This window comes from Caretta caretta, chromosome 3 (genome assembly GCF_965140235.1).
Source record: "Caretta caretta isolate rCarCar2 chromosome 3, rCarCar1.hap1, whole genome shotgun sequence".
Lineage (NCBI taxonomy): Eukaryota > Metazoa > Chordata > Testudines > Cheloniidae > Caretta > Caretta caretta.
Genome location: NC_134208.1, coordinates 179,763,567 through 179,785,055, shown reverse-complemented (window position 1 = coordinate 179,785,055; position 21,489 = coordinate 179,763,567). Strand labels below are relative to the sequence as shown.

Genomic DNA, 21,489 nt, shown 5'->3' with positions numbered 1-21,489 from the left:
AAGAGCACTGCAAAGCAACATACAATTATGTTAAGCCCCCTTCTTGCATCATATGCACCAATCACCTCCTAGCATTACCAGCACTGCAATCCCGAGCATAGCAACAAATATTAGTGGCTTTCAGCTTCAAATTGCTGCCTGATCCTTATGGCCCTGCACCCCTCTAGTAGCCCTGGTCTCTGGCTATTCAAACTCAGCCTCCAGGTGCTAAGCCTCTGCGATCCAGCCCTCAGTGAAGCTTTCACCCTTCCCCACACAAATATTATGGAGGTAAAGCATGCGGCTATAAGCATAGGAATATTGTCATCAGCAAGGTCCAGCTTCCCATACAGGCATCACCAGCGGGCTTTTAACCGGCCAAATGCACACTCAGCAGTCATTCTGCATTTGCTCAGCCTGTTGTTGAACTACTACTTGCTGCTGTCAAGTTGCCCCGTGTATGGCTTCATAAGCCATGACATTAAGGGCTAGGCTGGGTCTCCCAGGATCACAATGGGCATTTCAGCTTCCCCTCTGGTGATCATCTGGTCCAGGAAGAAAGTCCCTGTTTACAACTTCTTGAACAGACCACTGTTCCGAAAAATGTGTGGTTCATGCACCTTTCTGGACCAGCCAGCGTTAATGTCTGTGAAATGACCACAGTGATCCACAAGTGCCTGGAGAACCATTGAGAAATACGCCTTGCGATTAATGTACTTGGTGGCTAGGTGGTCCGGTGCCAGAATTGGAATGTGCATGCCATCTATTGCCCCTCCGCAATTAGGGAAGCCCATTTGTGCAGAGCCATCCACAATGTCATGCTCATTGCCCAGAGTCATGGTCTTTTGGAGCAGGATGCAACTAATGGCCCTACACACTTCCATCAACACAAGTCCAATGGTCAACTTTCCCACTCCGAACTGGTTAGCAAATGATCAGTAGCAGTCTGGAGTAGCCAACTTCCACAGTGCAATCACCATGCGCTTCTCCAGCAACAGGGCAGCTCTCATTCTCGTGTTCTTGCACCACAGGGCTGGGGCAAGCTCATCACACAGTCCCATGAATGTGGATTTCCTCATGCAAAAATTCTGCAACCACTGCTCATCATCCCAGATGTGCATGACGATGAGATCCCACTACTCAGTTTTTGTTTCCCAAGCCCAAAAGCGGCGTTCCACTGCGGTCAGCACCTCCGTGAATGCCACAAGCAATCTCGTGTCGTAACTACTACGTGTGGTGAGATCAATATCACACCCCTCTCGCCTTTGTAGTTTAAGGAATAACTCCACTGCCACTCATGACATGTTGGTCAGAGTGAGCAGCAGACTGGTCAGCAGTTTGAGATCCATTGCTGCTGCCTGAAAGAGGCAGGGCGCGCAGTACACAAACCATTGAAAGATGGCACCAAATGCTGATGGAAGTACAGGGATTGCTGGGATGCGAAGCAATGCATCACAGGGCATTGGGACAGGACCCAGGATGCCCTGTGACCCTTCTGCCCCCGCCTTCCCACAAGTCTTAGCAGCAGAAGAGAAAGAGATGCTCTGTGGGGTAGCTGCCCAGAGTGCGCCACTCTGAATATCACTGCAAGTGTCACAAGTGTGAACATGCAATTGCGCAGGCAGCTGCCAGTGTGAACACACAACAGCAGTTGCCCTTCTGCGCAATCTGAGCGGCGCTGTAACTGCCGGTGCTGTAACTTTGCCAGTGTAAACATGCCCTAAGGCTCTGATCCTACCAAGATTTAACATTTAACATTTAGCATGAGCAGTCCCACTGAGTTCCTGATCAAGCATATGCATAACTTTTGCAGTGTTGCCAACTCTCACAATTTTATTACAAGTCTCTTGGTATGTAGGGGGTTTCAAAGCTCAGCTCTGGGAGCCATTTCTTTTCAGAAGATTCTCAGCTTCCATTAAAAAAAGTAAATTGCTAGCCCTCGCAGTTATGGAGAAAAGTCTGGAAACATGACCCGAAAGACATACAATCCAGAAGGCAAATAAAAAAGTCCCCCAAATTTTAAAATCCTATGATTTTTAAAACAGTCTCCAGATTTTGGGGGCCTCACTCATGCTTTCTGAATGCTTGGGATTAACAATGCGGCATAAGTGTTTGAAAGTTCTAGGCCTAAAACAGTCACAATGCAGCAAGCGATAATAAACAGAGGGTGGGCCATTCATGGCTGAGGATAGATCAGAGGTCTGTTCCAGCAGTTCCTATACCTAATGTGTATCTTCATTCTACATTATGGCACAGTAACAGCACAGCAGTCAGCTACCCTGAGACATTTTCTAAAACAGCATAGAATGAGGACATTAAGGGAACATCAAATAACTTCCCCTTCCATTCCCCTTCAAAGCTTTGTTTAATTATTAATACTCAAATCAATGTGCCATGATTGGAGAGTAAGAAGGGGAAAACACAACAGAGACTCTCTATAGGGAAGAGGGGGAAATACAGCAGCTCTCAGTTAGGAAATAGTCATGTTAGGGGTTGGTTACTTGGCCTTGCCAAAGGACCAGCCCCAGAAAGGCATGCTGGGGAAAAGTTACTATGCAAGGGCTACCCTTGCCTTCTTTGGTGGTGCCCCGAGGTCAGAAGAGGCATAGAGGCTGCTGGGAAATCCCCCCCTCCCATGTAGTGGCTCTGTTCTGCTGGTGTAGAGGTGGTAGGATCACTCTGTGACAGCATAGGTGCTGACATCTAATGGTGCCGTGGGTGCTCAACCCCCCCCTCTGCCGCCGGCCCCACCCCGACTCCACCCCTGCCTCGCCCCTGCCCGCCCCATTCCAACCACTTCCCCAAAGTCCCCGCCCCAACTCCGCCCCCTCCCTGCCCCTATTCGACTCCTTCCCCAAATCCCCCTCCCTCCTGGAGCTTGCTACAGCTGTTTGGCAGCGGCAACCACTGGGAGGTAGGTGGAGGAGCAGGGACACAGCATGCTCAGGGAAGGAGGCAGAGGAGGAGGTGAGGTGGGAGGAGCGGGGCGGGGAGCTTGGCTGCCGGTGGGTGCAGAGCACCCACCGATTTTTCCCTGTGGGTGCTCCAGCTCCAGAGCACCCACGGAGTCGGCACCTATGCATGACAGCCCCATGTCAGAAGGAGGGCCACTGACAAGAGTGCAGCTAGTCACTAGTGCACTAGCTGGCTAGTCTTCCTGTGGGCCCCAGCCAGCCTGGGCAAGCAGAGCAGAAATCAGGGTTTGTGCTGATTCCAGGTGGCTCCTCTCCCCCTCCTTCTTCTCCCAACCCCACTCCCATCTCAGCAAGGGCAGAGCTAGGCAGGCTCCAACTTCCCCTCACAGTCAGGGCATGACACACCCCAGACCTGAGCAGCGTTGTCCCTGTGGGTCGGTCAGAGGTGGGTGGGCAGTGTAAGGGGCTGAGCTCTAAGAGAGACACTGAACTCACTAACCCAGGTAACATTTAGATCAGGACAGCAATAGATTCATGACCCTTTCCTCTGGCTCCTCTGCCCACAGGTGGAGTTTGGGGGTGGCATGAGTGTGCAATGTAAGGACAGGAGAGTGCTGTTCCCAACTTGCACCTCTGAGGTAGGAAGTCAGAATTTTGTTTAAACAGAGAGATTAACAGGTGATTAAGATAAGAAAGGGCTGTTAGAATGTTTCCTAAAGTTAAATGATCTGTTCCAAGCTTGGTGAACTGCAAAAAGTAAGTAGCCTAAATGATAGAAAGTAATTGTAGATTTTTCTACAATTGTTTCAATTGTTGTATTCAAGGGGTGGTAACAAAGTTACTAATATCTTTCTTTGAGAAGATAACTGACTTTTTTAGACAAAAGAAATGCAGTAGATCTAATCTACCAGGATACCTGTAAGGCATTTGATAGAGTTCCCCATGGGAAATTATGAGTTAAATTGGAGAAGATGGGGATTAATATGAGAACTGAAAGATGGATAAGGAGCTGGTTAAAGGCGAGACTACATCAGGCGATACTGAAAGGTGAACTGGCAGAATAGAGGGAGGTTACTAGTGGAATTCCTCAGGGATCAGTCTTGGGACCACTGTTAATTAACATTTTTATTGCTGACCTTGGCACAAAAAGTGGGAGTGTGCTAATAAAATTTGCAGATGACACAAAGTTGGGAGTTATTACCAATAGGGAAGGGAACCGGAATACTATACAAGAAGATCAGGAAGACCTTGTAAACTGGAGTTATAGAAATGGGATGAAATTTAATAGTGCAAAGTGCAAGGTGATGCATTTAGGGACTAACAACAAGAATTTTTGCTATAAGCTGGGAATTTATCAGTTGGAAGTGACAGAAGAGGAGAAAGAGCTGGGTTGACAGCTCATAGTCATCCTGTGATTAATGTGATGCAGCTGTGAAAAAAGCTAATGCAGTCCTACCATGCATCAGGTGAGATATTTCCAGTAGAGACAGGGAAGTGTTAGTGCCATTATACAAGGCACTGGTGAGACCTCATCTGGAATACTGTGTGCAATTCTGGTCTCCCATGTTTAAGAAAGATTCATTCAAACTGGAATAGGTACAAAGAAAGGCTACTAGGATGATCTGAGGAATGGAAAACCTACCTTATGAGAAGAGCTTGGCTTAATTAGCCTAACCAATAGAAGATTGAGGGGAGATATGATTGCTCTCTATAAATACATCAGAGGGATAAACACCAGGGAGAGAGAGGAGTTATTTAAGTTAAGCATCAATGTGGACCCCAGAACAAATGCATATAAATTGGCCATCAACAAGTTTAGGCTTGAAATTAGGTGAAGGTTTCTAATGATCAGAGGAGTGAAATTCTGGAGCAACCTCCCCAGGGGAGCAGTGGGGGCAAAAAACCTAAATGACTTCAAGAATAAGCTTGATAAGTTTATGGAGGGGATGGTATGCTAGGACTGCCTACAGTGGTGTGTGACCCACTGGTGACTACCTGTAGCAAAAATCCCCAATGGCTGGAGACAGGACACTAGATAGAGAGGGCTCTGAATTACTACAGAGAATTCTTTCCCAGATATCTGCCCACATGGTCACCATATCTGAGGTCAGGAAGGAATTTTCTCTCTGGTCAGATTGGCAGAGACAGTGCGGGCAGGGGGGTCGCCGCCTTCTGAAGCCAGGGGCATGGGCTCACTTGCAGATTTAAACTAGTGTTGTCAGGGTTCCCTCCCCACTCTGAACTCTAGGGTACAGATGTGGGGACCCACATGAAAGACCCCCTAAGCTTATTTCTACCAGCTTAGGTTAAAAACTTCCCCAAGGCACAAATACTTCCTTGTCCTTGGATGGGTACTGCTGCCACCACCAAGTGAGTTAGACAAAGATTCAGGAAAAGGACCACTTGGAGTTCCTGTTCCCTAAAATATCCCCCCAAGCCCCTTCACCCCCTTTCCTGGGGAGGCTTGAGAATAATATACCAACCAAATAGGTAAACCAGATTCTTAAAAAACAGAACTTTATTATAAAGGGGAAAAAAGTAAAAGCAGCACCTCTGTAAAATCAGGATTGAAGGTAACTTTACAGGGTAATCAGATTCAAAACACAGAGGATTCCCCTCTAGGCAAAACTTTAAAATTACAAAAGACAACAACAACAACAACAAAAAACAGGGATAAACCTCCTTCTTAGCACAGGGAAAATTCACAAGCTAAAAAGTAAAGATAATCTAACGCGCCTTGCCTTATTTACTTACTCTTTTTGTAATACTGAGACTCGTTTTAGGATGGTTTTAGGAGAAGGAGTTTTCTGACCTGTTGCTTCTCTGCTTCCCCAGGAAATACACAAAGAGCACAAACAAAGCCTTCCACCTCCCCCCCCCCCCGATTTGAAAGTATCTTCTTTCTCTGTTGGTCCTTTTGGTCAGGTGCCAACCAGGTTATTTGAGCTTCTTAACCCCTTACAAGTAAGGGGGAATTCCAAGTTACCCTTAGCTGTATGGTTATGACAAGTGTAAATGGTGAATTCTCTGTAACTTGATTTTAAACCTTTAAACCACGATATGAAGACTTCAATAACCCAGCTAGAGGTTAGGGGCATAGGCGCTGACTCCATGGGTGTTCCAGCCCTGGAGCACCCATGGGGGAAAAATAGCAGCCAGATCCCCCTGACACCTCTAGTGCCTCCTGCCTGCCAGCGGCCCCACCGATCAGTTGTTCTACACTGTGCAGGAGGCACTGAGGGAGGGGGAAGAGTGAGGGCAGGGTGCGCTCAGGGGAGGAACAGGGTGAGAAGAGGTGGAGTGGGGTGGAGCGGGGGCGGGAAGAGGCAGGCAGGGGCTTGGGGGAAGGGGTGGAGTGGGGCAGGGTGGGCCTAGGAGGAGGCGGGGGGGGGGCTCGGGGAAGGGGTGGAGTGGGGGTGGGGGCTGGGGCACAGCCAGGGGGTTGAGCATCCCCTGGCACATTAGAAAGTCAGCATCACTGGTTATAGGTCTATTACAGGAGTGGGTGGGTGAGGTTCTGTGGCCTGAAATGTGCAGGAAGTCAGACTACATGGTCATGATGGTCCCTTCTGACTTTAGTAAGAGTATCTGAGTAAGGCTATACATTACAATTTTCAATCTAACCTATGTCCCACAAGTGACTTGCCACAAGATATCAGAACATGTTCGTATTAGAGCTGAGTGGGTCTAATATTTATTTAAATTTCTTTCTTGGTATAAGAATTAGATACAATGCTCCTGTCAGATATTTCTAAGTTATTATCTGCAAAAACACTAGAGCTTTCAGTTGCCTAAGTAGCCCTTGGAATCATGGATAAACTTGCGACACCCCTTCCCCCAATCTGAAATGGCAACCCTGTGGGCAGGCACGGAATTGCCCCCCACTCCCATGTGTGGCCCTGTTGGCCTGACTGGAGTCACCCTCCCCACCCCAAATATAGAAGTCAAACTGCGCCTATGCCTCAGCCTGTCACCGAGGCAGGGATTACCCAGCGCAGGAGCTAGCTGCGGAGGGTTCTCACTGGTACAGGTCTGGTGCCTGTTAGAAGCGGTTGCAACAGTATATTGTAAACCGTACCTTAGATTAAGAGACTAACAGAAGCAAATTACATAGTGAGGTCATAACCTTAGTCACCCCCACACAACCTGGGTGAACATGGTGCTTAGAAACTTCTTGTTTTCTAGTAACAAGCCCAGTGCTGAAAATGGCATTAGAGAAAAGCTAGGCCAAAAGGCTGAGTGGTAAACAAATGAAAACATTTAGTTCCAGAATAATAGTGGGGGTTATACTGATCCTGGGAAGCTATTCCACAGGGCAGAGTCAGCAGGGGAGAGAGTTACAACATCTGCAGTTTGACTGTATACTGGCATAGAAAGGAGGCTAGTGTTAGATACAGGGAAAGACACAAGGTTTGTGAGAGAGGTTAGAACAAATCAATGGAGGATTTTACATACATTTAAATTGAACCCTAAAATAAATGTGGGGCAGTGGAAGTATCTGCAGCTGACATGTGGCCCTTTGGTGATTATTTTAGTTAGTTGGTTTTGGTTTTATTTTATTGTAAATATCCTATGAGGTTACAGAGCAGAAATACTGGCAATACTCATCATATAAACTTCAGGCAGGAGTATTATTACCGAGAATAACCTCTACACTGTGTATGTAGGAGCGAAGAACCAGACCCTGCCATTCTCACTTACACTGAGTACTGCCCTACTTTTGGAAGAGTTCCACTGAATTTAATAGTACAGCTGTGGAGTAACAGTGCCAGAATATATCCTGAAAAATTTAGGGGTGAAATAATCAGGAAAATGACAAGAAGTTATAATTAACATGGTGCCATGTAAACATTTCCATCCTTCTTTTAAATGACTATAAAATATTGTAGCCCTGTGACCAACTGTCTCCACTCCATTCAACTCCAGCCTGAACAGAATGGACAATCAAGTTCTCAGTGTTCCAAAAGCACTGCCAAGTGTTTCATAGAATATCAGGATTGGAAGGGACCTCAGGAGGTCATCTAGTCTAACCCCCTGCTCAAAGCAGGACCAATCCCCAATTTTACTCCAGATCCCTAAATGGCCCCCGCAAGGATTGACCTCACAACCCTGGGTTTAGCAGGCTAATGCTCAAACCACTGAGCTATCCCTCCCCCTTTTAAATATGCCCAGCTGGCTCCCTTTTAAAATATATACAGTTAAAAGTAAACCAAGACTTGAATTGCTATAAGGGTCTATTTAATGTTGAAAGGATTATACTAATTGCTTTTACCTTTCTTTTCTCCAGGATTGGGTTCCTTACCAGAGTCTTTCATTTCTACTTAATTTCTTTCTTATTCAATGAGGAGGATGGATTATAGTACCTCTAGCTCCAAATTTTCTAACTACTCCTATTTAAACCTTTCATCTATATCTGAGGTACAGGCTCCAAAAGCTGCAAGAGCCCTTGACTTCTCACATAACGTTACTGAAAAAATAATCAGAAAAGACTTTGAAGGGTTTGGTGCTCTGCAAGTGTTAGACATTTCCTACAATCAGATTCAGGAAATTGAATCTGGTGCCTTTGAGAATCTATTCAACCATATTTCTGTAAATCTTTCATTTAACAACCAGTTGCATGAAATTCCTTATCTTGCACCTCATCTAAAATTCTTACAAATACATGAAACCTCAGATTTTCCACAACATTTATAAATATTTTGAAAGATCATCAGAGACTGCTTTGAAGTCTTCTGTGTCAGCTGAAAGGTTGCAATATTCCAAAGGTTCATCTGGCTTGTTAAATGTTCATTCTAAGTTCAGGTGAAGTGTACAGGACTTTCAAAGACTAGATAAAAACATAACTGTGTTTCCACCTTCTATGATAAGGCATGCTTTCTGTCAAATGCCAAAATATGAAGTGTTTGATCTTTCAAACAGTAAACTGTCTAAGGAAGATCTGACAAGAAAAAACGTATGCCATGTCAGTCTTTGCAAAGATCAGCTGGACAGTATTTTAGAGCTGAACATTAGTTACAACAATCTGGAAATTGATCTCTTGTCACTTTTTATCCTTTTTCTTCCAATGGAAAATGTACAGTCTATTGATGCTAGTTATAACAAAATAACAATTAGCAATGTAGATATTGGAAACATTTGTCATTTCACATCCAGCAAGCTTTTGTTTTTAAATATCAGTAACAATCCCATAAACAACTTAGATACTATATGTCTCCCTTCAACAATTAACATAATTGATTAGTCTTTCACAAGCATAAATCAAATAGCAAAAGTTTTGGTGCAAAATTGTTTGATTAAGAAAAGATATATATTCAGGGAAATCAGTTCATCTATACTTGTGATCCAGACAGCTCTGGAACAGTTGTAGACAAAACTGAACCTGGAAGTATACATATTGTTGCAATTTCATATATTAGAAGACAAGAAGGTACACCTATAGAAAGCCTGCCAGAGAAAGTAAATCATTTAGAAATGTCAAACTGTTCTATTGTAGAACTCCAGTAATTTGTCAGTAATGTGCAAGAATTGCTATTTTTAGACCTTAGCAATAACCCCATTTCTAAATTTCCCTGACTTATCAACCGCTCTGCAGCATCTGGATTTAAGCAACAGTGACATTAACATAATAAAAAGAAAAGGAGTACTTGTAGCACCTTTTGCGAATACAGACTAACACGGCTGTTACTCTGAAACTTAACCTTTCTGGAAATCTAATAAACCAAATAGATCCTACCAGTCCAATTATTTTGCTCACTAGTCTAGACATCAGTCAAAATTGAGTATCAGAGATTTCAGATCATTTTGGAAGATTTCTTCCAATATGGAAATATTTTAATTTATCTGGGAATAAGATCTCATTTCTACAAAGTGGGTTGTTTCTAGAATCTTTGATTAAGTTAGATATTAGCAACAATGCCATTAGTACAATAGTGGAAGACATTCTGGGGAGTCTGAATAAATTAAATGTTTTAACTGTTCAAGGGAAACATTTTTTCTGTAACTGTGACTTGCACTGGTTTGTGAATACATATATCCATAGACCAAATCTGCAAATAAATGGACAAGAAAATCTAAGATGCAGTTTTCCACCAGATAAAAGGAGTGCATCGTTCCATTGGTGTTCAAATGGCTATTACAGCTTGTACAGACATATAATCTATGTCAGTAATAACAGGCTTATCTGGCATTTTGATGGACCCTGGAATGTAAAAATGGGCTGGAACTGGTGCATGGAAAAAATGAAACAATGCAAAAATAGGCCAGAAAATAAGTTGTATGATGCCTTCATTTCATACAGTGAAAATTATACAAGTTGGACTAAAGAGAATTTGTTGGAAAAACTAGAAATGAATGGGTTTAAAATATGTTACCATGAGAGAGAGAGAGAGAGAGAGAGAGAGTGTTCAAACTGGGGCATCTGGTACTTGGTAATATTTTCTATTGCACAGAGAACAGCCATCAGGTCCTTTTTGTTTTCTCCCCCAGCTTTGAAACGGCTGCTGGTGTCAATATGAACTGTATTTTGCTGAACATCAGGTCCTGAATGAAAATGAAGATTCTCTCATTATGGTTGTGTTGGAAGACCTCATACCCAACAGTGTACCACAGAAATTCAGCAAACTCAGAAAACTGCTGAAAAGGAAAACCCATTTAAAATGGAGCCCAGAGGAACACAAACAGAAAATATTCTGGCACCAGCTCACAGGTGCCTTAAAAACATTCAACGACCCACTTGCTTTGAAAGCAGATAATGGACTGACAAAATATATGTACGGGATGGAATGTGACTATTAGAATACATTAAGCTTCTGATGTAACATTTGCAGTCAAATAAGGCATATTTGCATATTTAATTTCAGGAAAGCTTTCCATTTACAAAATAGGAATTAAATCTATAAACTGATCAGTCCAATGAGAGATTATTAACCAGTTTGTGCCATGTACATTCATTTCATCTTGAAAAGAAGCTATCATGTGGAATACCGAGGCTTTGATATTATCAGACAAAGTCATGATTTCTTAGGGCTTGATAGTCTACAATTTTAAACCTCGACAGTGGTTCAGGAAATATAGTGGATTTCAGCAAAGAAAAACTTGAGTCATATCATATGCTGTAAATATCTTTTCAAAATCTCCGGCGAACTAGTCAAAAACAATGTGGTTAAAAGGCACAGATGTGGTTAACATTATGGAGATCTAATATTGCTCAGAAAAGACAGAGCAGAAAACAAAGGTCATAACACAACATTCTTGTGATCCAGACTGAACAAAGTGTTGCAGTTCAGAAACCAACACATTTGCAATCACTCCCAAGCCTGGTAGTGCCCACTCTGAAAACTGCTTCTAGAGACGAAAAAAAAAATTCACAATAAATAATATGTAGTAATTGAATAGCACTTCACATCTGTGGTTTGCAAAATCCTTTACAGAAGCGAGGACTTTATAGACTAAAAGACTCTGTTAACACAAACCATTGGGGAAAGATGGTCCATGTTGTGTTGTGAGCCCTTATTCAATGGCTAAAGTATTGGAATAGATCAGAGCTTAAATATTACAGTGATGGGTACTATAGAATATCCATTGACAACTAGATGTATGTATGTACAGATATCCCTAAGGTATCTACCCAGACACTTAAGAAAGTACGAAGAAGAAAAAGTCTCTAACCCATGACCATGCAGGCCAGAGAAGGCCAAGAAAGAGATATGCTCCGCAGCTAATGGAGAAATACTGGTGATGGACAGGGTGACTCAGACTACTTCATCTTAGGGCAGAGACATGGAGAAATTCCAGCTGACATCAGGGACCAGCACCACATTGTAGCGAGGAACAGAAAACTCACTGATTTTACATGCTTTTTGTTTTTCAACTTCATCCTTGCCAGATCATGAGTGATCAGGAAAGGAATAAGAAATGCTACTCCTAGGCCTGGTCTACCGTACATGGATAAGCCACCTTGCACTGACCTAGTTGTGCATGTGTCTGTGCTTAAATTTGTCTCCCACTGAAGTCAGCTCTCCCTTATGCTGACAGAGTAACACTACCTCCCCGAGGGATGTCGAGCTATGGCTGACATACTGAGGCTCATGCAGTGCAAATGTAGACAATCCATTACCTATGGAGACCGGAAGCCCCCCACACCCTTTCAAAACCTCTTGAATTTTTGAAATGCCTTTTCCTGATTGTCCTTCTTGGTGAGCCCATCTAGCAGCTCTCCGCTGTTGTGTGCAACTGTCCAGCTGACCATGCTGGCTGCATGCGCCAGACTCGCTCTGGTCTGGAGCAGACAGGAGATATTGGACTGTGGGGAGAAGAGGCTGTCCAAGCACAGCTACAATCCAGCCACAGAACCCTAGACATCGGTGAAGGTGGCTGGTGTACAGCTTCACGAGCTAGGGGAGTAAGGGGTAGGTTGGCATAGGATGTGATACGTAGAATGTATAGTTTAGGTGTTGGGACATGTGAAAAGATGCCTGCTTGTCCGACAGGGAAGGAGAACAGCCAGGGGAACATCTGGGTCACCAACCTGATCAGGTAAATAACTTGGTCAGCAGTCCAATCAGGTAAACAACTGAGTTAGCAAACTAATCTTTTTTGCTAGGCAGGAAGGTGTTTATATATAACGAGTAACTTTGTAACAATGTATTTAAGGGGAGCACCTGAATGTGGGTGCATGCTTGCATTTAACCCTATGCTGTGCCCTGTTTTGGTGGACTGATTGCTAACTGAAGCAGCAAATAAATGGCATACTTCACCTCAAGTCTGTCTGTGAACCTGTGTGTTCTCCCTTTGTGCTGCTTTCTAGTGCAAGTGGGACAAAAATGTGTTCTGTGCTGCTACAACAAATGTGATTGAGGCCTGGTAGAATCAAGTCTCAATTGTGCTTTCTGCAATGTGGAAAAATGTTTTTGTCTCATCTACATTAAAAATAACACTGTTTTCAACACCAAGTCAGTAACCCACTGCTGGCAACTGTTCTCAGCTTTGATCAATGTTCTAGTGTAGATGGGACTTGTATGCCATTTGTTTATCGCATTCATAAAGCTTGACGGTCCAATGTTTCTATCATGAATGACAGACCTCAAGTAGTCCATAAACAAATGTTGAAGCTGTCCACAGAAAAGACACCTCTGGTCTACCTAAGTAATTTACACGTGTTTCGTTATAAGACAGCCTCGGTGTTACTAAAAGCCAGAAAGCCTATTGGGAGGCTACTAAAAGCCTATTGGGAGGCTACTCCACCAGTGGGTATGATTCTCCAATCACTACCAACAGTATAAAATAAGGAGTAATTCTGAGTTATCCAAGAGCAGAAATAGTAACCTTATGAATTAATGAACAAGTGAATACAACCAGCCAAAGTTAGCCTGGTGTGAGTTATGAGCAGGTACATTGACTCAATGGCAATTGCTCCTTCTTATCCCTGAGCTGAATTTGAACCATTAGGTTTAGAGTTCTGGGATTTTAAAAGGAAACTATGGTATTTACGTAAGTAATTTTCAAAATTATGAGCTATATATTCCCAGCTTTGGAAACCGTCCATTTTCTAACATTTATAATAGCTATTTGCTAAACTCCTCTCAGCTGAGGATTTCAACCAAAATGTTCTTTGGGCAAGAACATGGAGTGACTTATTTTCAATTGTATTTGCTAGCAAAGTTATAATTAAATAAATTCTGCGTTAATTAAAATCTGTTTGATTAATCAGAAATATTCTGTGGTTACATATATTTGACTGTGCCCAGGCTTCCAAGAATAGCTTCTCTTCTTCTCCCCATCCAGATTTCCTACCTTAGCCTTATCTGTTTACACAAACCCAGTCTATCCCATTACAACACTACATTCTCGCTCTGTCCAGGAAAGCAAGTTGGATATGAAACGGCAGCCAGATTAAATAACTGAATCCCACCAGGACTGTTAGTATAGCTCCCTCTCTGCTGCAGCTTACACTTCACTGCACCTGAAGTGATGGGCTGTGCCAGTCTTCAATGGCTTCAGATTTAAATCTTAGGTTTGATTCTTAGGTCAAAGTCTCCAAGCTAGATAGATGTGCATCTATTTAAACACTCAATACTGATTATGGCTTTCACTGAACCTATGGATTTTCTCATAGTTTCTCTTGCTCTGTCTTTGTAAAGATTCCATCTCAACATGCATGCAAACATCAGTGACATCAGTGGATAGAGAACACAGAACCTTCAGACCTGTGATCTTCAGTTTGGAAATTGCTATCCTAGTTCTATTGTAAAGAGGCCACAAAGAGCGCTGAAGTGTCAAGCCTTCTCTAATAACTTCTTGACATCATGTAAGTACAGTATTTCCAATAATTACATGACTTGTAAGCTTTTATAGTGCGGAAATGAAAAATATATACAGAAAGAGACTATGGCATCAATCACTCTAATGGGTGAAGAAATTAATCGTCACCACTGGAAGTCAAACTGCTGCAAAACTTTTGCAGAACTGCAAAAACTGCTGCAATATCATAAACATTTTTAAAATTATAACCTATAATTATGCTCATGTAAATAAGTATAAGTTATCTGGCAGTCACCACCGATTTTGTCCATTTCTCCCACAAGCTCCTTTGTGCTCTCTTCCATGCTATCTCATGCATAAAACACCCTGCTCAAACTATTATTATTAGTGATTTGTTTATGGCACTAGGTTCTTTTCAGACCATCACGTAGGGATGGGCCCTGCCCCTAAGAGCTCACAGTCTAAGGGACAATGGGGTTAGAGGAAGAGGAGCAATCACCAGCTATTTTTCTTTACCAATAGCTGAGCAGCTATTAGCAGACAGGAAATTAATTCTACATTTCCTCTTCTGTGGCCATTTCTACTCGGGAGCCCTAAAAGGATGACCAAACGATCATCTGGTAATAAATAGCCAACAATTTGTGATATTTGGTTACCAATTGCATACCAATACTCTCTAATGACTGGACACATCCACTATACATGCATAAAATCTCCTCTTTCACCACAATTTCTCCAACATTTAGTCCCATTCAATCTATCTATATTTTTTAATCTGACTGGCATGAGGTACTATTAATGTAGTATCTTAAAGACATTTTCTTTTATTGTGCTACAGACTGAGGTTGCTGGTCCTCTTTTCCACATGAAAGCCCATTGCTCTGGCGTAATCTGTCGAGCCACATCCTTTTCCCAGTGTTTCATACATGGACATTTTTTTGTTTGTTAGGAGAGTTGTGTGCAAAGATTGATATCAATTAGTTATAATTTTTGTCTCCTAACTGACAATACATATAGCTTCTATTAAAGTTAGCTTTTAATATAAAACAGGTTTTCTAGAAAGTTGAGAAACATAATGTCTGACCTGAAAGTATTGGTACCAGGAAAGAGTGTGTCAGTTAAACTTAGTTTTGATCTCTAAATAAGTTGGACAATTTCTTTACTGAATTGCTCGCCAACTGGGTGTATTCCATGACTCTCCCAATCTTTGAAGCTTTCTAGTTCGCGATTTGGGTTAAGATCTGGATTATTTGCAATGGGTATCATTGGGGGGGGGGGAAATGTATCTTATCTCTATCCCAAACCTACAGAGTAGCATTTGCTAAAGGAGGTGTATACATTTCTGGAGGTGTATACATTTCTTTTTTTTGTTGTTGTTACTCCACGGTCGCCTAGCAGTGTTTACACTGCTTCAATTTTCTTGTTCAATAAAGGCCCCGTGGTTTTCTGGGTTAGAGCATCACCAATTCACTACTACTTTGAGCTGGCTGGCTTAATAGTACCCTAGAATACTTGGAACACTTAGTTCACCCTGTTTAATAGCTCTATATGAAGTATCTGCACTCACTCTTATTCTTTTTGTATGCCACATATGTATTCAAACAACATGCTCTGTATTCCCACTAGTGTTTTATCTGGGATACTCACAGAAAGATTTTGAAACAAGATGTTCACTTTGAGAAAGATGTACACCTTGGCACGATGTTCACTTTGACTGTAACTAGTCTTCCCAACCAAGAAATTATATACTTCCCCAGCACTCCAGATCTTTTTTCGTTTGCTGAAGTGTGGTTTGATATTTAAATCATAGATATTTAAATTGTACGTTGTTTGTAATTTGAATCCCCAGGTATCTTATAGAATTTGTTCCCTGTTTGTACCCAAATATTTTCTGGAGGAGTGACTTTTCAGCATCTTGCAAATTTATAGCTAGTATTTCAGATTTGGCATAATTTACTTTAAATCCAGAAACTTTCCAGTGTTTTAAAAATATCCTTAAAACAAGTTTTTTGCTTTGAGTTGGAAACATACTCAATACCCATTTCAGGTTTCAGAGTAGCAGCCGTGTTGGTCTGTATCTGCAAAAAGAACAGGAGTACTTGTTGCACCTTAGAGATTAACAAATTTATTAGAGCATAAGCTTCAATACCCATTGTTACTACTAATCCTGCAATTGTACCCTTCAACAATATAAATCATCCTTGTTTATTCTTAAATTGATTTTTATCTGAAAAGATATGTATTTAGCAAATATGCCCACTCATCTCCTCTTTTGCTGAACCAAAAAATGTCTGTTGAAACCACCACCAGTAATTTGCCCTTCCTGAAAATGAGTTTCTTGATGTAGAATAATTTGAGGGTGAATTTTTAAAAATTCTACCAAGGCTATTTTTCCAATTAATGACATTACTTAGCCCTTTCATATTCAAAGACATTACTTTAAAAGGAAGAGCCATTGAGAGTAACTATTTAGCTTAGTGAAAAATTTGAAATTACTGTGATTCTTTAGCTGTTTGATGGCACCCTAATAGCTTTCTTTGACAGGGAACAAGACTGGAGGGGGGAGAGGGGGGCGGCGGGTGGAGAGTTGTAGATGTGGTATATCTTGACTTTAATAAGGCTTTTGATACATGACCTTCTCATAAACAAACTAGGGAAATACAACTTAGCTGGAGCTACTATACAGCAGGTGCATAACTGGTTGGAGAACAGTTATCAGTGGTTCACAGTCAAGCTGGAAGGGCATATTAAGTGGGGTCCCACAGAGATTAGTTCTGGGTTCTGTTATGTTCAATATCTTCATCAATGATTTAAATAATAGCATAGAGAGTACACTTATAAAGTTTGTGGACGACACCAAGCTGGTAGGGGTTGCAAGTGCTTTGAAGTAAATAGGATGAAATTTGATAAGGACAAATGCAAAGTATTCCACTTAGGAAGGAACAATCAGTTGCACACATGCAAAATGAGAAATGATGCCTAAGAAGGAGTACTGCATAAAGGGATCTGGGAGGTCATAGTAGATATCAACTAAATATGAGTCAACAGTGTAACACTGTTGCAAAAAAAGCAAACATTATTCTGGGATGTATTAACAGGAGTGTTGTAAGCAAGACACAAGAAATAATTCTTCCACTCTACTCTGCACTCATAAGGCCTCAACTGGAATATTGTGTCCAGTTCTGGGGACCACAATTCAGGAAAGATGTGGACAAATTGGAGAAAGTCCAGAGACAAGCAACAAAAATGATTAAAGATGTAGAAAACATGACCGATGAGGGAAGATTGAAAACATTGGGTTTGTTTAGTCTGGAGAAGAGAAGACTGAGGGAGGACATGATAACTGTTTTCAAGTACATAAAAGGTTGTTACAAGGAGGAGGGCAAAAAATTGTTCTTCTTAACCTCTGAGGATAGGACAAAAGCAATGGGCTCAAATTGCAGCAAGAGAGGTTTAGGTTGGACATTAGAAAAAACTTCCTGTCAGGGTAGTTAAGCATTAAAATAAATTGCCTAGGGAGGTTGTGGAATCTCCATCACTGAATATTTTTAAGAGCAGGTTAGACAAACACTTCTCAGGGTTGGTCTAGATAATACTTTGGCCTACCTTGAGTGTAGGGGACTGGACTAGAAGACCTCTTGAGGTCCCTTCCAGTCCTACGATTCTATGAACCTTTTGTTGCCAATGTCTCTCGTTTCTAATTATGTTGCATTCATGATTGTGTGCCTGAATATAGCTTTGTTTTTGTTTGTAAACCTCCATCTATTTCTTGTATTAATCCCTCCCCCCACTTCCTCAGTTCCCTCCCCTCTCCTGCATTCCCCAGACTCTAAATCCACAACTGAAATACCAATTTAACATGCAAAACAGTCCCCAAATGACTGTGCTTTGTTAAACTGTTAGGCTAACAGAAGACAGATATTATTGGTAATCCCAAATAAAGCAAATGTCATATTATTTTCTTTATAACAATAACATAGTTACTGTTCAGCTGTTCATTCCTGATGACTCCCGAGAAGTCCCTTCTGGTTAGCTTTAGATTACTTCTCAGATATCTGAGTTCCCTTATTCACCTTCACTTCTGCCATTGCCATTATGGTATCTAAGGTCTTTTGTCTTTTCTTTTCATTTCTTCTTTTTCCTGGGTTTCACTGTTTCCCAAGAGTTTTTGAGGAGCTTATCTCTAGTTACTACCTCTAGAGAGATTTCTTGTATGTCTGAGATTTTGATTTCTATCACAAGCAATGGGGTTGTATTTTTTCCTTGTTTAAAGTTTCTTACTGTATAATACTGATTTTGGAAGCTGAATGAGAATTTAAATGGGAATCCCCATTTCTAGTGGCTATCTGCTCTCCTGAGCGTTCCTGTAATTTCCTGTAGCTCTCTTCTTTTTTTTTTAAGGTTAGGGCAGAGAGATCATGGAAAATGTGCAGCTTATAACCTTTGAGTATGAACTCTAAATGCTCTCTGGCTTTTTTCGTAATTAAATTTTTCTGCTGCTAATTTCACAATTAGGTCTCTGAGTTTATTATTATTATTATGAGGCCCAGCCTGGTGGAGCAGTGCCTGTGTGCTCTCTCCACTTTTACCTCTCCCAGAGAGCTTAGATGTAACAACTCTAGAATTAAAGGTTTTACATATCAGATTGGGTTTCCTCCTTCAGCGTTTTCAGGCAGACCCTTAATTCTGATATTCTCCCTTCTTTATCTGTTTTCCATATTGTCCAATTTAAGCTGCATCTCTCTCTCTCTGTTCCCTCAGTGCCATGTGGTTCTGTAGCTCTGTTTCTCTCACTTGCTTTTCTTAGGCCAGTGACTCGCTCTTCCAAGTCAGCAACTTCCTTCTTTATTGCAAAAAGCTTGATCGTCAAATCATCTCTCATGCCTTAAACTCAGAGGTCATCTCCAGAATGCCTGCTTTAGTTGCCATTTGATTTTCTTCAGCTCTGGCATTTTTGCCTAATTTCACTGCCATGAGTTCACTTGGAGTCTGAGAGATTTCTCCATGCTGTGAGCCAGAAACAGTCTTCTCAGCCCTGGTCTACACTACGAGTTTAGGTCAAATTTAGCACCATTAGATCCATTTAACCCTGCACCCGTCCACATGATGAAGCCATTTTTGTCAACTTAAAGGGCTCTTAAAATCGATTTCTGTACTCCTCCCCAATGAGGGGATTAGTGCTGAAATTGACATCGCTGGGTCGAATTTGGGGTAGTGTGGACACAATTTGATGGTATTGGCCTCCGGGAGCTAACCCAGAGTGCTCCATTGTGACCGCTCTGGACAGCACTTTCAACTCAGCACTAGCCAGGTACACAGGAAAAGCACCGGGAACTTTTGAATTTCATTTCCTGTTTGGCCAGTGTGATAAGCTCATCAGCAGAGGTGACCATGGAGAGCTCATCAGCACAGGTGACCATGCAGTCCCAGAATCACAAAAGAGCTCCAGCATGGACCGAACAGGAGGTACTGGATCTGATTGCTATATGGGGAGATGAATCTGTGCTATCAGAATTCCGTTCCAAAAGACAAAATGCCAATATATTTGAAAAAATCTCCAAGGGCATGATGGACAGAGGCAATAACAGGGACTTGTAGCAGTGCCATGTGAAAATTAAGGAGCTCAGGCAAGCCTACCAAAAAACCAAAGAGGCAAACGACCACTCTGGGTCAGAGCCCCAGACATGCCACTTCTATGATGAGCTGCATGCAATTCTAGGGGGTGTCCCTACCACTACCCCACCCCTGTCCGTGAATACCTGCAAGAGGGGAGTCTCACACAACAGGGATGAGGATTTTGGGGACGAGGAAGATGAGGAGGAGGAGGAGGATAGCGCACAACAGGCAAGCAGAGAAACCGTTCTCTCCAACAGCCAGAAACTGTTTATCACCCTGGAGCCAATCCCTCCCAAGGCGGGCTCCCGGACCATGAAGCCAGAGAAGATACCTCTGGTGAGTGTACCTTTGTAAATATAATACATGGTTTAAAAGCAAACGTGTTTAATGATTAATTTGTCCTGAAGACTTGGGATGCATTCGCGGCCAGTACAGTTACTGGAAAAGTCTGTTAACATGTCTGGGGATGGAACGGAAATCCTCCAGGGACATTATTAAGGGGACATTCAGAGGTGGCCATTCCTGCTGGGCTGTTTGCCTGTGGCTGAAAAGAAATCATCCCTGCTATTAGCCACGCGGTGGAGGGGGGGCGCCGTTCACGCTGAGCTGTTAGCATTTGGTTGGCAGGGATCTTCTCTGATACTAGTCAGGCGGTGGGAGGAGGCGTGAAGTGATCATCCCAGAGAATTGGGGGGGGGGGGGGTTAGTTGGGTTTGTGCTTCACATTAACCTGAAAACCACAGCCCCCCCTTTTAAATGGCCAACCCAATGGGTGCTTGGTACGGGAAAGGAGGGCGCCGCTGTTTGAAACTATTCCCATGTTATGAAGGCTGAAGAAGCCGAAAGACTGTGGGTTACCATGGCTACCTGCGAGCCAAATTCTGTTGCCCGGCCCTGCGTGTGTGATCTCTCACACCAAACCGGCAGGCCCTCAATATAAGAGGCAAAATGAGACCTTGTACCGAAAGCACATGTGCTATGTAATGTTAACAGCTTGGTTCAACATGAAAGAGTCTACCCATTGTTCTCTAAAATGTGTCTTTTTAAACACTACTCTTCCTTTTTTCCTCCTGCAGCTGCAAATATTTCAACGTTCCCCTTACCATTTCCGTCCCAGAGGCTAGCACAGATAAGAAGGCAAAAAAAACGCACTCATGATGAAATGTTCTCTGAGCTTATACAGTCTGCCCGCACTGAAAGAGCTCTGCAGAATGCTTGGAGGCAAACACTGGCAGAATCCAGGAAAGCAGAAAATGAACACAAGGACAGGAGGGACAAGCAAGATGAGAGGTTGCAGGAGCAAGAGGAGATGTGGTGGCAGCGTGATGGGAGGAGGCAGGATGCAATACTGAGGCTACTGGGGGATTAAACTGATATGCTCTGGCGTCTGGTGGAGCTGCAGGAAAGGCAGCAGGAGCACAGACTGCCACTGCAGCCCCTGCGTAACCACCCACCCTCCTCCCCAAGTTCCATAGCCTCCTCAACCAGATGCCCAAGAACGTGCAGGGGGGGCCCTCTGGGCACCCAACCACTCCATCCCAGAGGCTGCCCAAGCAACAGAAGGCTGGCATTCAATAACTCTTGAAGTGCATTGTGGCCTTATTCTTCCCTCCTCCCCCCATCCACCACCCCACCCGGTGCTTCCCTCCTCACCCACCCCTCCTGGGCTACCTTGGCAGTTATCCCCCTATTTGTGTTATGAATTAATAAAGAATGCATG

At 42.7% G+C, this 21,489-nt stretch overlaps 1 pseudogene; it reads left to right on the top strand.

The window, feature by feature from the left end:
• The first annotated feature begins 8,243 nt into the window (after nt 1–8,243).
• LOC125633512 (toll-like receptor 2) lies at nt 8,244–10,688 on the top strand (annotated as a pseudogene).
• The last annotated feature ends 10,801 nt before the right edge of the window (nt 10,689–21,489 follow it).